This window comes from Helianthus annuus, chromosome 10 (assembly GCF_002127325.2).
Source record: "Helianthus annuus cultivar XRQ/B chromosome 10, HanXRQr2.0-SUNRISE, whole genome shotgun sequence".
Taxonomy (NCBI): Eukaryota; Viridiplantae; Streptophyta; class Magnoliopsida; order Asterales; family Asteraceae; genus Helianthus; species Helianthus annuus.
The window spans coordinates 171,579,554-171,591,702 of NC_035442.2; positions in this window are offsets into that span (position 1 = coordinate 171,579,554).

The window sequence follows — 12,149 nt, forward strand, 5'->3', positions numbered from 1 at the left end:
AAGCCCCAGGCCAAGATGGTTTCAATTTTAAGTTCTTAAAGAGATATTGGAGGTTTTTTGAAGACGATGTCAAAGCCATTTTTTGTCATTTTTTTAAGTGGGGGTTCCACTTCTAATAGGCCACGAACTAGACCAGAATCATTCTCAATGAGTCCATAAGGAGTGATCCCATTTTTTTCATCGGGTCCGGGTAGAGACCAAAGATCTTGAGTGACCGATCCGGCAGAACAACTCAAAAGATAAAGAAGTATCGTTAATTTCTTCATGCTCGTTCCAAGTTCGAAGTACCAATTGTACAAATAAAAATCCACTTCGTTACATGATTTCTTTTTCATATAGATAGATATAGGATCTATGGGGCAATTACTTAAAAGTACATTTGTGCTACAGCCCTTCCTATCTGATAGAAAAGGATCCCATGATCCTGGACCGATCTTACCTGGGATCGCAAATCCCAAATTTGTCTATGAAGAGCGGATCTAATTGTATTAGTATCTATAATTGATTTCTTCTGTGTAATACTAATCGATAGGGCCTCATTGGTAAGTGCTACAAGATCTCGTGCATTGGAACCCATGGTTATGGACCCGAATCCATTAGTATGGAACATTTTCTTTTCCAAGTGAAATCCCCTAGTATATGAAAGAGTGAAAAAAGTGCTTTCGTTGTTGTGGAATAAGAAGCCTTCGTATCTTAATGCACGTATTTAATTTATTCGGAGCATATCGATAAGTATGAAAGACTATCGTCCGATAAAATTGATTGGGATTATTTGTAAAGTCATCTCAAAGGTCCTAGCTAATCGTATTAAAGGGGTTATCGGGAAAGAGGTGCCGGACTCTCAATCGGCTTTCGTGAGAGATAGATATATTCTTGACAACCCTCTTATCCTGAGTGAGGTGTGGTCTTGGCTCTCCAAAGCTAGGAAGAAAGCCTTCATCCTTAAAATCGATTTTGAGAAGGCATATGATAATGTCAACTCGGACTTTTTGATAGATATGATGTTCTAAATGGGTTTTTCCTCGAAATGGTGCAAGTGGGTCAAAGGGGTTATATCTTCTGCTAAATCTTCTGTTTTGGTCAACGGCTCCCCCACATTTGAGTTCCGATGTCATAAAGGTTTAAGGCAAGGAGATCCTCTTTCCCCATTCTTTTTCTTATTGTCATGGAAGCTTTCTCTCGTATTGTGTCCACAACTTGTGATTCAGGGAGATTAAAAAGGATTAAACTCCCTAACGGGGGACCGGTGATCTCACACTTTCTTTACGCCGACGATGCCTTAATTATTGGGGAGTGGGAGGAAGAAAACATCCTTACGGTCGCCAGAATACTACGAGTGTTTTATGCGTGCTCAAGGTTGAAAATTAATATTCACAAGTCCAGCTTAATGGGAGTAGGGGTGGCAGAAGAGGACATTAATCGTATGGCGACTAGAGTGGGTTGTTTGAAAGGGAGTTTCCCTTTTAAATATTTGGGTATCCCTCTAGGTGCTAATATGAATCGAGTTGCTAACTGGGATCCTATTGTGTTGATCTTTAAGAATCGTCTTGCCTCTTGGAAAACGAACTCCCTGTCGATCGGTGGTCGGTTGGTTCTTATTAAAGCAGTCTTAGAAAGTATTCCGATTTATTATTTTTCTATCTTTGAAGTGCCGGGTAGAGTTATTTGACAAATTGGAAGCTCTTATGAGGAACTTCCTTTGGGGAGGCTCGGAAGGTGCTAGAAAAACGCATTGGGTTGCGTGGGATAAAGTTACGACCCCAAAAAAGCTTGGCGGGCTCGGTATATGTAAGCTTAAAACGGTGAACGAGGCTCTCTTGGCGAAATGGGTATGGAGATATAGGGTGGAAGATGATAGGCTATGGAGAAGGGAAGGTTTGGCTTGTCACGGTAATAGTAGGAAGTGGAAGTTTTTTCGCTCTAAACCAGGGATGACGGGAGTATGGAAAAACATCACGAGATTAGAGTCTAAAGTGCTTCTTAAAGGCAAGCGTATTCATAACTACATTAAAGGGGTTGTGGGGAACGGACAAAGTATTCGGTTTTGGATCGACTGGTGGTATGGAGACACTCCTCTGATGGTTAAATGGCCGCTTTTATTCGCCTTAGAAAAACCAAAAGTTGTCGGGTTTCTGATCGATTACCAGGTGAGATAACGTTTCTACATGGTGTTCTACAATTGGGTTCCAATTTACACATAGTGTTTTATCCATTGCACCAAATCACACATGATGTTTTACCTCTAGACGTCAAAATTCAACATTGAGTTTTAACTTTAACATGATTTTTTTACACCTGCGCGTCAATTTACACACGATGTTTTATATTGATGTCAATTTGTGCATGGTGTTGTTCCAACATGAGTTTTTAACATTTTACATATTGTGTTTTACTTATTCATCAATTACATATTACATATGGTGTTTTATCTTTGTGTCAATTTAATGCATGGTGTTTTACACTTGGATGTTAAATTACATATGGTGTTTTACAGAACTGAGGTTTTGATTTTTTTTTTTAAGTATAACAATCCTATACTCATATTAAACATACAAAAAACGTCCGAATTCATGTTAGATTTTCTAATATAAAAAAACAAAGAATTGAATGGCAATTACTCCCTCCGTCCCATTAAAAGTGTCTTATTTTGAATTTTCAAAGTCTTTATTTATAAACTTTGACCTTAAATAATTTTGTTTGTGTTAGATAATACTTGATGAAAGTTATATGACTTGAGCGTGTTTTATAAGCGTTTTTATCGGGTTAATTTTCATCAAGTTTTATATAACACAAAAATATATAATTAAAGTCAAAGTTTATAAATAAAGACTTTGAAAATTCAAAATATGACACTTTTGGTGGGACTGAGGTAGTACAAGTTACAACATCGATGTGCATGATTCTTGTTTCTCATTCAATATTTACAACCCAAACGTATTTAATGATAATTACAATATCGATGTGCATGATTATATCGTGAGTTTGAAAGTTGGTGACAATGTACTGATGAATTTCTACAACACTGTATATAATCATGTTTTATATATGAACGTTTTGGTTATCTTTTAGGTTTAAGCTAATAGCAAGCTCAAAGGGACATAAAAACGGGTTTAAAAATAATGCTATTGAGCTTATTTGTTACGCATCAAATTGTGATCAATAAAGAGAAGAAAAAAACACAAAGAGAAGAAAGAAACACAGAGAAAGAGTTAAATTCTCAAATCATCAATGCCAATTCTGTTCAATCTTGTGTTGAACTAGCGGCGAAGCTTGATATTTCCGACCGGGGTGGAAGAAGTCATCGGACCTAAAAATTTATATAATACCGGGAGGTCGAAAACATATACACCCTAAAATTTCTACACCAAAATTACATACTCTCCACTACTGAGTAAAATGTTCGGGGGGTCAGCAGCCCCCTCCCGCCCTAGTTATGCTTCGCCCATATGTTGAAGTAGCAGAATAACAACTCACTATTACAAAGAACCCCTATTCTATTCAACAATTACATCTCAAGTCCCTATACTATTATGACCATAACATTATTCTACATTTCCGAGATGATGCATGGGAAGTACGCGATATGATTTCTATTAAATTCACTTTTATTAATTCCACGTGTTCGAAATTTGTCCAAAAGTAACTTCAAATCCTTAAAACCTATTACACAACTTTATAATAACTTTTTTTTTTCAAAAGGTGGTATAGTTTGGCCTGATCATCATACCTGACCCGTTTTGACATATTACCCTACCTTACGTGTTTTGACATGTTACCCAACCTGCCCGACATGTCCATTTTGCCCCACATGTAGTAACCACTCTTTCTATTATTTGTTCTTTGCAAGTCGAGAAGAGCAAAAACTTAAGGGACAGGAACATGACATTTGTATTGGTTCCAAACAAAGCTGTTATACAAAAGGAAGCACCAAAGAAGAAAGAAAAGACAACAGGAACAGAGACCCAAGTATCCGCAAGCGTATGAGCTAGCTTTAATCTTATTTATTCCACAAAATTTTAACAGATTTTCAAGGTCGTGTATAGTTCTGATGCCCTAAATCTGTCTTTGTAGCAATAGTATAATTCTTGTTTATTTCAGCGTTTTCACTTAGCAATCATAACACGCCCATCCGGTTTTCCCACAAGTTGTCGCGCTTTCTTTGTCTACCAATTCAAGGCTTTCCACATACGTATCCATCTCAAGTTTGTAACCATTAGGCCTATATTCCAAAAGTTTTGTAAGCAATCTTGTTTGAGGATTATAAACCTCCTTTGACCCTCCATAGAGTACCAGTAAGTCACTATTTGCGCCTTTATAGTATGCCAGTAAATCACCATTAGTGATGCGTTGGAACGCTGCGGACCAATGAAATGCATCTCTTTTCAGTTCAAAAAGCAGAGACCAAGATTCTGTTTTACCATACTCTCCCATAGGGGTGTGCAAAAAAACCGAATTAACCGAACCATAACCGAATTAACCGACAAAACCGAACCGAAAAAACCGAACCAAATAAAAACCGGTGGGTCGGTTAATGGTTTTTTTGAAAACCGAAAGTAGCGGGTCGGTTATGGTTATCATTTTTTCCATACCCACCATAACCGAACCGAACCGACATGTAATAAATCTTTGTAAGATTTAGGACTTTTCACCATATTTTTAATATTTGATATTTTTGAATGAAGATTTTTAGTACTTATGGGTTTTTCATATCATTTTGTGGTTTTGGTTGAATGTTTATTTGAATTTATGGAATTTATCATATCACTTTATTTGAATATTCGATAATAAAGGTATTAATATTATAGACTATATGTATTTTATAATACTATGTAATATATTAATATATACAAATATGCAATAACAATTTATTCCATGTTAAAAAAATTAAGCTACTTTAGCTAAGCTAAATACACGGTTAACCACCCATAACCGACCCGCTATAACCATCAAAACCGAATAACCATAACCACCATAACCGATCGGTTATGGTTATGGTTATCCAATAACCGATATCGCGGTTATGGTTATGGTTTTTGGTCAAAACCGACCCAAACCGACCCATGCACACCCCTACTCTCCCATAACCCGAATCTTCCAAGAATCACCATCTTCCGAAGAAACCAGCGCTAGACAACCATTTATGGTTGTTAACTGTCTGACTATCCAATGCTCCGGAAACAAAATGCGGCCAAAAACATGACTACTCACATTGAATGTCAATATGAATCGACTTGGGTGGGGATCCTCGGGGACTACCATCCAATGCAAAATTCCGTTGAAAAAATATGGCTTTGAAATCGACATATATAATAACCTATAAGATGGGGAAGGGACTTCACTCCAAAACTCTGTTTTCAAGGAGTAAACAAATGTTTTATGTTCCTCAAAATCTATAGCCACAATCTTGTAATCATCAGTGATTGGATCGAAACCAAACCCTGCTGCCATGCTAGATTTAAGAGGACTTATAAAAGGAGGACTTGGCACCCTTACCCTGCGCCTGATCGACAAGTTCCATAGACTAATATTATCATCATCATCATCACGCAGACACAGAATTCCATTACAAGAACCAACAACCGAAACTCGATTCCGCGACAACATAGTCATAAGTGAACAAGGGAACTCAACCTTCGGTATGCTGAGGTACCTGTTTCCTGGAATATGCAACGGCAACTGGTCGAACTGGTCTCCCGAGTGTAATGTATAGATGTCTTTGTAGTCATACTTTCCACCGGAAATTACACATCTGGATCTGATGAGGAGTTTCGGAGGGTTTTTAGAGCATCGAAGGCGGTAATTGTGGATGAATTCTGGGGTAGCAAGGCGAGAATGCCAGTATTTGGAGATCGATCTGAATCGGATGATGGATTTGGATGGTAGTCTTTCAAAGATATCAACCATCAAATCACTACAGACGTTAATGCTGAAACCGATTAATCTCTTAATCCATGGTTAGTTAGATAGATAGTTTAGTTTTATTATTAAGTGGCGGTTACAAAGTATGAGGACCAAACTTGACAAAGTGAAAGATGGAAACTACCTAATAACCGAAAAGGTGTGTCTCCACCACACACACCCATTCGGAACCGACACCAAAGAAAGAACAAAGAGACGCGATGGTTGATCAAGTGGCCGAGAATCAACATGCCTCTTCAAGATCAAATCTCAACCACACATCCAAGAGACATACCCTTTCACGAAGAGACGTCTATTCACTCGTACCCGTAGGAAACTATAAATAGAGATAGTTAGATTCATTTGTACTTGTTCATTACATTCGAAATCAAATTGTATATACTCTCATTCGATATTGTATACATTCGGTTATTATCAAGTTATTCAAGTTGTTGTTATTCAAGTTATTCACGCTCATTAGAGATCAAGATCCAAGTTCGGGCCAACAAATTGGTATCAGAGCATCAGGCTCTAAGCGTGGGAATCGCAAGGCCTCGCAGGGAATTCGCGATCAGGTTTCAATTTCGTTTTTAATTCGCAAAGTTTCATTTCAGAATTTTATTCTCTGTTCTAGGAAAGTCGGTTGAACCGAACGGTTAGGAATCTAGGGTTCGTTTGTTTTGATTCCGGGGTTATAGTGCGAATTAGATTGATTTGGTTGTTTTGGTTATTACACGATTCGGGTAATCGGGGTTGTTGAGATATATTGAAACCAAAAGAAAGTTTAGTAAAAGTGAAGATTATTCGACAAGAAGAAATGTCAGGAGCAACCGGGCAAAATCCGATAAATGGAAATTCTCTTTCCCAGTTTCAGTGTCCGATTCTGAAACCAACAAACTATACGGTTTGGGCTATTCGTATCAAGACGATTCTTGAAGCGAATGGTTTGTGGGAAACGATTGAACCGGCAGAAAATGCAACGGTAGACGCTAAGAAAGATAAGTCTACCATTGCATATCTGTTTCAAGCAATACCAGAAGACGTTGTATTGCAAGTTGCAAGTTGTAAAACTGCAAAAGAGATTTGGGATAATCTAAAGGTTAGACACGTTGGCGTTGATCGGGTACAAAAGGCGCGTATGCACACGCTAATGTCAGAATTTGAAATGTTGCAAATGAGGGATGACGACACTATTGATTCGTTCACCGCAAAGATTAATAGTATCGTTACCCGAGCAACAGAAGTAGGATCGACTATGAGTCAACCGACTCTAGTACGCAAACTCTTAAATGGCGTACCGGATAGGTTTACTCAAATCGTTGCCTCTATGGAACAATACTCCGATATAGAAACCATGACGCTACAAGAAGCGGTAGGAAGACTAAAGACATATGAAGAACGTCTCAAGTTAAAGAAAGGAAATCAAGGAGAAAGCCAAGATAGGCTTATGTTCATACATCAGGATAACAATAGAGGAAGGCAATTTGGAAATCGCGGTCGTGGTAGGTTTAACCAGACGCGTGGAAATTGGCGAAACAACGGAAATAGGCAAAGTCCCAGAAACGAAGGATCTACATCAAGGCCCAGAAATGGAAATTCAAGAAATTGGAGGAAGTTTGCAAGAACCGACTTAAGTAAGATCCAATGCTTTAAGTGTCAGAAGTTTGGACACTACAAGAAGGACTGTTCTGAGAAAGACGAAGTGCAAGAGCATTCAAACCTCATCGAGGAAGACGAAGCACCCGTATTGCTGATGACAATACAAGAAGAAAATGTTCAAGAAAGGGCTCTGCTAAACGAGGAACATATAAAACCGACAAGTTATGCCTCGGAAAATGAAAATCTATGGTACTTAGACAACGGGGCCAGCAACCACATGACAGGAGTGCGAAGTCACTTCAAGGAGTTAGATGAAACGGTGACAGGGCAAGTACGATTCGGTGATGGGTCACACGTAGAAATTAAAGGCAAAGGTTCAATACTACTGGAATGTCTGAATCAAGAGCAAAAGATTGTTTCACATGTCTACTACATTCCAAGTCTGAAGACCAATATATTGAGCCTCGGACAACTTACAGAAATCGGTTGCAAAGTGGTTATGGACGGAGATTTACTTACTATCCGAGATCGAAATAGAAAGCTACTAATGCGAGTCAAGAGAATGAAGAACAGGCTGTACAAAGTCAAACTGAAAACGGGAAAACCAATCTGCTTACTATCAAAGACCGAAGACACAGCATGGTTATGGCACGCAAGGTTAGGCCACTTACACTTCGACGCTATTAAGGAAATGACTCGTAAGAACTTGGTACATGGAGTTCCCCAAATAAGTCATGCTAGTCAAGTCTGTGACGCATGCTTATTAGGAAAGCATAGTAGGGCACCATTTCCAAATCAGGCAAAGTTCAGATCTTTAAAACCTCTGGACTTAGTCTATGGAGATTTGTGTGGTCCTATAACTCCACCAACACATGCTGGGAAGAAGTATATATTCTTACTTGTAGACGACTGTACTCGCTACATGTGGGCGTATTTACTAACTTCCAAGGATCAAGCATTCGAAACATTTAAGGAGTTCAAAGAAAAGGTGGAAAAGGAAGCGCAGACCAAGTTAAAGATGTTAAGGACGGATAGAGGAGGTGAATTCACATCGGCTGAATTCAACAAGTATTGCAAAACCAACGGCATAGCAAGACAGCTTACAGCACCATATTCCCCACAACAAAATGGAGTAGTGGAAAGAAGAAACAGGACGATGTTGTCAACTACTCGCAGTATGCTAAAGGCAATGAACATGCCACAGAACTTTTGGGGTGAAGCAATACGACACGCGATATACGTACTAAACAGGGTTCCGACAAAAGCCCTGGTGAACAAGACACCATATGAAGCACTAAAAGGAAGGAAGCCAAATTTAGAACACTTGAAGGTTTTTGGCTGCACTGCTTACGCTAAGGTACTACCACTTCAACAAAAGAAGTTAGATGATAGAAGCGCACCTATGGTTTACCTTGGAATAGAAGAAGGATCAAAGGCATACAGATTATATGATCTAGCAAAGAACAAGATATGTGTCAGTAGAGATGTAAAGTTTATGGAAGGCCAACCATGGAACTGGAATAGTTATATGGAAACGGTAGATTCAGGGAATCCCGAATGGACGAACTTTGTCATTCAAGAAGATGACATACCACCAGAGTTAGAAGAAAATGAGCCAAGTAGTCCAGGCAGTAGCGGACCACAACATGACGATTCAGGAGTAGACCAGACAGAAGAACAAGACTCCTATGTAACCCCGCCAGCACATTCGTACAATCAGAACTCAACAGGAAATACAAGCAATCTATCAAGTGGAGATCCATCCACTTCTGAAAGTACAACAGTGAATATTAGCAACACTCCAGTAAGATTAAGAAGTCTCGAAGACCTGTATGAAGAAACAGAAGAAATTCAACTAGATCCACATGAACTATTACTCGCTGAAGAAGAACCAAGGAATTACAAGGAAGCATCTAGTGACAAAAGGTGGATTGAAGCAATGAAGGCTGAATTAGACTCAATAAACAAGAATAACACTTGGAGTTTGACGGAATTGCCAAGAGATCACAAGGCAATAGGTTTAAAGTGGGTATTCAAGACTAAGAAAGATGCAAACGGAAACATTGTCAGACACAAAGCAAGGCTAGTTGCAAAAGGATATGTTCAGCAACACGGAATAGACTTTGACGAAGTCTTTGCACCAGTAGCACGTATGGAAACAGTACGACTAATGTTGGCTTTAGCAGCATATCAAGGTTGGGAGGTACATCATCTAGATGTGAAATCTGCATTCTTACACGGAGACCTCAGGGAGGAAGTCTATGTATCACAACCAGAAGGATTTATAAAGCCAGGAAATGAAGGAAAGGTTTACAGACTATCAAAAGCACTGTATGGATTGAGACAAGCACCAAGAGCTTGGAATACGAAGTTAGATCAAACACTAAAGTCACTTAACTTCAAGAAGTGTACTTTAGAAAGCGCAATCTATACAAGAACAAGTGAAGCCTCTACACTAATAGTTGGAGTCTATGTTGATGACTTGATAGTCACTGGAACATCAAAGAAGGAGATAGACATCTTCAAGTCTCAGATGAAGAACAAATTCGATATGAGCGATCTAGGATTGCTAGCATACTATCTGGGAATAGAAGTAATTCAAGCAGGGGGTGAGATAGGCATCAAGCAGACAGGATATATCAACCAGATACTCAACGACGCTGATATGTTATCCTGCAATGACACGAAGACACCCATGACTCCAGGAACTCAATTAACAAAGACTGAAGAAGGAGATCTAGTAGATGCAACACACTACAGAAGCCTGATAGGTTCTCTCAGGTACTTATTGCATACAAGACCAGATCTATGTTACCCAGTCAGTCTACTTAGTAGATTCATGCAAGAACCAAAGGAGCAACACCTGAAAGCAGTAAAGCAAATACTACGTTACATCAAAGGAACTAAAGAGCATGGAATCATCTACAGAAGACAAGGAGGATGTAAAATCATAGGTTATAGCGACAGTAGTTTTGGAGTTAATACAGACAAAGGAAAAGGAACAACTGGTCTGGTATTCTACTTTGGAGAATCACCTATAACCTGGTGTACACAAAAGCAACAAACAGTGGCACTATCATCATGCGAATCAGAATTCATGGCAGCCACTGCAGCAGCATGTCAAGCACTATGGCTTAAAAGATTGTTAAGTGAAATCACAGGCTGGAAGGAAGAGAAGATAACACTCAGAGTAGATAATGTTTCAGCAATAGCACTCATGAGAAATCCAGTCTTTCATGGAAGAAGCAAGCACATTGACACACGCTATCACTTCATAAGAGAATGCGTGGAAAACGAAGATATCACTGTGGAACACATAAGCGGAGAACTACAACGGGCAGATATACTAACAAAGGCACTAGCAAGGATCAAGTTTGCTACAATGAGGGAACTGCTCGGAATTCAAGATTTAAAGCAACTCATGGATGTTCGAGATTAAGGGGGTGAATGAAACCGATTAATCTCTTAATCCATGGTTAGTTAGATAGATAGTTTAGTTTTATTATTAAGTGGCGGTTACAAAGTACGAGGACCAAACTTGACAAAGTGAAAGATGGAAACTACCTAATAACCGAAAAGGTGTGTCTCCACCACACACACCCATTCGGAACCGACACCAAAGAAAGAACAAAGAGACGCGATGGTTGATCAAGTGGCCGAGAATCAACATGCCTCTTCAAGATCAAATCTCAACCACACATCCAAGAGACATACCCTTTCACGAAGAGACACGTCTATTCACTCGTACCCGTAGGAAACTATAAATAGAGATAGTTAGATTCATTTGTACTTGTTCATTACATTCGAAATCAAATTGTATATACTCTCATTCGATATTGTATACATTCGGTTATTATCAAGTTATTCAAGTTGTTGTTATTCAAGTTATTCACGCTCATTAGAGATCAAGATCCAAGTTCGGGCCAACAAATGCCAGACATTATATATGTGCTGACATTATATATGTGCTGGCACTAAATCGCAAAGAAACTAAATGCAAATAAACGTTGATGAAGAAGACGATTTATTTTCTGTTTGAGGATCAAGAAAAAGAAGAATGAATGGGGCGTAGGTTGTAGATTGAGTCGTTATATTATATAGAATACTCACGTAAACGATCACAAATAATTTAAGAATCATCTCCTTATTTAAAATTTAAAACAAACTGTATAAAAGATAAACATAAACTAATAGAATATTATATATTTAGAATAGAAGATATAGTTTTTGAGTAAAGTCCTATTTGAGTCCTTGTGGTTTGTACAGTTTAACCATTTGAATCCAAAAATCAAAACTGTCTTGATTTGAGTCCCTGTGGTTTCTAATTTTAACCATTTGAATCTAAAAGTAAACAACATCCAAATCAGAAACATTTGTTTTTGGATTCAAATGGTTAAAATTAGAAACCACAGGGACTCAAATGGTTAAAATTAGAGACCACAGGGACTCAAATCAAGACAATTTTGGTTTTTGGATTCAAATGGTTAAACTGCACAAACCACAGGGACTCAAATAGGACTTTACTCTTAGTTTTTACTCTTCCTAAGATAGGAGATTTGTATTATTCATATAAATCTATATACAATTTATAATACATGAGGGATAAGTATTTTAAGATACCCAAAAAAATAAAAACTTTTTCCTCTTTATTT